This window comes from Castanea sativa, chromosome 3, assembly GCF_040712315.1.
Source record: "Castanea sativa cultivar Marrone di Chiusa Pesio chromosome 3, ASM4071231v1".
Taxonomy (NCBI): domain Eukaryota; kingdom Viridiplantae; phylum Streptophyta; class Magnoliopsida; order Fagales; family Fagaceae; genus Castanea; species Castanea sativa.
Genome location: NC_134015.1, coordinates 27,305,251 through 27,311,106, shown reverse-complemented (window position 1 = coordinate 27,311,106; position 5,856 = coordinate 27,305,251). Strand labels below are relative to the sequence as shown.

General features: G+C 33.1%; 1 long non-coding RNA gene across 1 annotated transcript; it reads right to left on the bottom strand.

Annotated features, from left to right (window-relative positions):
• Window positions 1-831: 831 nt before the first annotated feature.
• Window positions 832-5,454, bottom strand: LOC142629602 (uncharacterized). The gene is made up of 3 exons (XR_012843083.1): window positions 5,244-5,454; window positions 2,715-2,783; window positions 832-1,179 (listed from the first exon to the last, which is right to left on the bottom strand). It is a non-coding gene; the product is annotated as an uncharacterized LOC142629602 (long non-coding RNA).
• Between the last annotated feature and the right edge of the window lie 402 nt (window positions 5,455-5,856).

Here is a 5,856-nt window from a genome sequence, read left to right as displayed (position 1 = left end):
GCTAGGGCCTAATTTAAAAATCTACAAAATTTTTGTTCCTGCGATTTTCAATCGGTTGAGCCTAATTTCTCGATCGGTCGAGTAAGGCAGAAACTCACTTCCTTTTTTTGCAGTCAGCTGGACATGAACCTTAAAACCAACACTTTTAAGCATTGCCTAACACTTAGACTAGACATGTTTTGTTCTCAATTTGCCAACACAATAAAAATATGATTTTAAACATTTAAACCTAAATCTTTAGAACCTAACACACTACCAAAAAAAAAAGACCTATTGTGGCAGGCCAAAAGCGCCGCTGAAGCCCCAAAAAGCGCCTTTAAAGGTACATTTGACCTTTAGCGGCAAGTGCTATTGCTGGCGGTTCTTCCCACCACTATTGCGGCGGTAACAAAAAGCGTCGCTGTAGATGCACCTTTTAGCGACAATTTTGGTTTATTGTGGCAGGCAGAAAACCGCCGCCATATGAGGTTAGAATTCGGGTCAATTGACCTTTAGTGGCGGGTAATGTGCGCTACTATAGGTGTCCACCTTTAGCATAGTGGCAGGCTATAAGCGCCGCTATAGGGCTTAATGTAAAATAGAACATATGCACCTTTTAGTGGCGGCTATGACCGCCGCTATATGTTTGAAGCTTTAGTGGTGGTCTATAAACGCTGCTATATGGCTGCATTTAAAACTTAGTTTTAGACCTTTAGCGGTGATTTTTGCCCGCCGCTATAGGTTAATTTTTTTTTCCTTGGGTTTTAAAACCATAGATCTATTACAAATAACCTGTAAAAACTTTAGCTCCACTAAGACAATACCACAAATGTAACTAGATAACACCACAAATGTCTCGAAACTAACATTATATTAACATAAAAATATATTATCAGATACAATGGTCTATAACCATCATCATAAAATTAACAAAAAAAAAAAAAGACGTGGTCTTTCGTACACAAAAAGTCCTTCAACACTTAAATTAAGCTAATACCATAATTAAAGTTTCAAAGTGTTTCAAAATATTTTTCAACACTTGCAAAAAATGTGTTGTTCAAATGTGGTTCTTTGTAAACAAAAGGTCATCAAACACCAACATAAAACTTATAAGCTGCTTGGTTGATGGGATGTAGCTGATGATTTTTGGAGAGCTGGTGATTGTAGGAGAGCTGGAGATTGTTGTATCAGAGGAATGTCCTACATACAAAAAAAAGGCAATAATTAGGACACAACATTATCAAATATTGGAATCCAAAATTGCTTTGCAACATCAAAAACAAGCAATAAGCTTCTATTGGTTGACTCAATTCAATCAAATTCAAGATTGAATCTTGAATATGTTGATAGCTGGTTGGTGTTATAACATTGCATCTCAAATTTTAAAACTTGCAATCAAAACCCCAATTTTAAGACACACACTTCCATAGTTCCCCTTCCCTAAGATGACCATATGCTTTCATGGATTAACCCAACCCATTTTGCTAGGTCTAGACAATATTTTGAATGAGCTTTTTTGTATCATCAAAAAGAAAAAGAGGAGCAAGTTTGAGAACCAAAAAACTAGTGAACTAGTGAAAAAAACTAGATTAAGAAGTTGTACCACACCCATCAACAAGATACATAGAACCAAAGTTTGAGTAAAAAGTGCAATCTTCACGGTAGGCCCTCTAGGCATCTCACCCAATGCCTTGCCAAATATCTTTTCTCTCACTTGGGTTTTTCCTAAGGTTCAACTATTGTCACTAATACTACTTTTTCCCACTTTAGTTTGAACCATAAGTAAAATAACCAAACATCATCTTTAAGACTTTAACATCCCTTTATAGTTCCAACTTCCAATGAACAAGATTAAGAAGGCCAGAACGAGAAGGGTACCACACTTACTAACAAGATACAAAGAACCAAAAGCTCTTAACATGAACTACAAGTTCAAACAGGGCCAGAACAAGATTAAGAAGGTTAAAACCCACTTGTTTTCCAAGACCCCGATTAAACAAAAAGTCTTTTCTTTTAAACAACTTATAAGACAAACCCAGAAAGGAAATAGCATGATCAAAGGAATTAAACATATTTGAACACTTCTAATAGTGTTATAGTGCTAACTACCATATTTAAAACTGGAAAAAAAAAAAAAAAAAAAAAAAAAAAAAAAAAAAAAAAAAAAAAGACATTACATGCTAGCTGCTATAATTAGGGTGGAATGTAACTTATCAAAATAAAATAGGGTGTTCTAAAGACAAAAAAGTAAAGAACCTAACATAATACAAACTGCTACTATCATTTAATAGCATCCAAAACTGTAAACATACTATAAGTATGTCCATCACATTCCAAAGTAGGCTAAGGAAAGTAGTATCATATCTATGCTGGCCTAATTGACTAGTCAAGTAAACCAACAACTAGCTATGTTCCTAAGAAAACAATGAATTTAAATGCATACAAAAGTTATCAACACATTTAGTAACTATAACATCATTACTAGCAATATTGTTTAGGAATGGACATCTCTTTAAGTATCCCATTTCATTTTAGTGTTCCTCATGTGTGAAAAAGATAGAGAGAAGCCCCTAAAATGAATTAATCGAATAAAAAAAACTCAACAAGAATCATCCAATATTACACAAAACAGTCAACACTCCCAATATCATCTAAAACCACCTTATATCTCCATGCAAGCTACCTGCTTGCCCCAATTCAATAACCCACCACAAACAGAGAGAGAGAGAGAGTACCTTAAGTCTAACACAGACAGTTCACTTGCTTTGTTCACACGAACTTGTAATGCCTCTTCTTTTTGCAATCTGCCAACAAGGAAAGAATATATATAAACATACAATTAAATTAGTTACTTCATTGTCTAGAACCCTAAATTAACTAGAACCATTAATTAACAATAAATAATAGGAAATTAGCCAATTAATTAGTATCTATTAATTTTCTCTTTTTGTTTACTCTTAGCCTCATTGGCAAGCAGCTTCTAATTTAGAGACAGAAAATTATAACTGAAGAACCAAAATAAAGCAAAAAAAAAAAAAGAGAGGACAAATTGTACCCTCATCCACTCTCCCTTGGTCGACACACTTGCAGTAAGCACAGGAAACATTTTAATTTTATTTCACACGCTCCCTCTCTTCCCCATATCCCCGACACTTCAATTTTCTAATCATGTTTTCCCCAAACCCCCAAACCCATTCATCTTCTTCACTAATCACTTTGCAATATGGCTTTCTCTCTCTCTCTCTCTCACCCACATAGCTCCCACCCGTCATACACATCTAAGTCACATTTTTTTATACCTTCAACACCATTTTTATATTGACCCCATTGCTATTTTCTTATTCTTTAATTTCTCTCTTCTTATAATTATTAACTTCATATCCGTACTCTTTTTCTATTATACAATGCCAGGATTGCAAGAACTGAACCATACCCTTAATATTAGATAAGTAGTATTAATAATAAACCAAAAATTCATTTATCACGTCCATATGAATAGTATAATAATCAAGTACCCTCCATCTAGTAGTTATAACCAAAAATCACTCTTCTAGTAGTTATATATAATTCCTAGCCAACAAAAATTAGCTAGGCTCTTAGATTGTAATATTCAAAAGTAAATAAAGGTGAATAAAAGAAAGAAATCGAATGAAAGTATGAAGAACATTTAAAGCAATTTTATCCTCTTTTGATTAATCACAATTGCCAAAATAAAAAACTAAGAATAATAGACAAAGCACCTACAGTAGAGCCACCATGAATTGGAAATGTAAAGCAACAAAGCACATTAAGAGAAGTAAAATAAGACAAAGCAAACACCTCTTTAATTAGTTTTAGAAAAGATTGTTCAAGCCACTCTTAACTACCAATTAGATTGTCGTGGCAACTGAAGAACATTATAAATTTGAAGTCAATATTGATGGAGGCCATAGTAGATCATAAAGAAATTACCAAACAATGCCTATCAACTGCATTCTAGACAGTGTTATTAAATCTATCAGGTAATAATTTACCAAGACTACACACCAATATCCATGAAAAACAATGATCTTTAGCTATTTCAAAGACTACATTAGTGCAAAAGGAGAGAAAAAAGAAGGGGGAGAGGGGTGGATAAAGACCAATCAAAAGGGAAACAAAAATAAGAACTACTCTATACTCTTGTGGTTGTGTATGATAGATTCTTAAAAGAAGATAATCAAACTAGTTTCAAGGGTCAATCTGAATCCGAAAGTATTAAATAGATAAAGAATTGATGCATGAAGCATATTAGATCCATTGCATATTTTCACATGCTTTCACTATGCCGAAACTAAAAATCTTAATAAAAAGATCATCTCCATTGAAGAAAAAAAAAAAAAGAGAGCAGTTAAAGCATTAATTTCCAATCAACAGAAAAACACATTATTTAACATCTAAAAGTTCAACATGAAATAGTTCCAACCTCAACTGTTCCTCCTTTTTGATCAACCCCCAATCCCCCCACCCTCCCAAAAAAAAGTAGGAGCCCACATAACACACACACTACAAAAAATATTCATTTAAACCTCTTTTACTTCCAATAGTGAAAGCAGCTTAACATATACCTAGCAGACAGCCACTACCAATAATCCAACAAAATAAGACCAACTTCCATGCTAAACACCCCATATACCATTTTTTCTTCTTTTTTACTTCCCCCCTTTTTTTCTCTTCTTGTTTTTAAGAAGCATGTTAGACATCCCATATCCATAATGACCAACACCCATTAGTGTCAAGGAGTTTTCCCCATGTGCCCTTACCACCAGCACCATCTGTCCATATTAGTTAAAGAGAAGAGCAACCAATTATTATACAAGAAAAGGTGCTTTGAAAAGCCACTAATAATAATACCATTAGATACTTGCAATGAAATAATTAAAGTATGACAAGGAAACTTAAGGTAAGTGACTCAGCTACCTTGAGTAACATCCATCTAAAATTGGCCGAAAGAGAAGAAAAAAGGCAATCGACAAGCACTGCCAAGAATATTGTAAAATATGACTACAGTTCACACCACCCAAATCCTATACACAATCTGATCAACAAAACCAAATGAAAAATTCAAAAGAAAAAAAAAATTATATACCCAATATTTTGCACTACTTCTAATCAATATAATTAATTAAAAAAAATAGTATCAATGTTTTCTCAGAAGTTAGAAACGAAAAAAGAAATCAAGATTCAATAGTTGATTCCATATTTTCCTAGAAACCAAACAGAAAATGATTATAGAGAGAGTGAACCTGTAGTGAATCTGCAGGCAAAAGTGATTACAAAGATGGTGGCAGTCGGCGGCGATGGCTGGTGAGGATGGCCGATGAGGATGGAGAGAAAGAGAGAAGAAGAGTGACGGCTTAGAGAGGGAAACAAATTTTGGGGGGAAACAAAACCTAAGTAAAAAGTCAGATTTTGGCTTTGGGGGGGAAAAAGCTAAGTGAAACACGTTAGGAGGAGAACAAATTTTTGGGAAATTTTGGGTGGAAAAAATAAAAGAAGACAGATTTGTTTTAAGGAAAAAATAAAAATAAAAGAAGACAATTTTAATTAATTACCATTTTTTACTAGCAATTACCATTTTGTCATGCATTTTATAATTGTACATGAATCAAACACATCTATATATCTAAGTGAGTTAATGAGCGCAAAATATTAAGAAAATAATATTAATGAGCTATGAAATAAAATTAAAAAAATCACATATACTCAATAAAAATCGCCACACAACTTTCTCAAAAAAAAAAATACCACACAACAAAAATTATCACACGTTCTATCTTATTAAAAAAAATTTTTTTAAGAATTTTTAAGAATTTTTGTAAATTTATGTAAGAATTTTTAATGTGACTAAATACATTT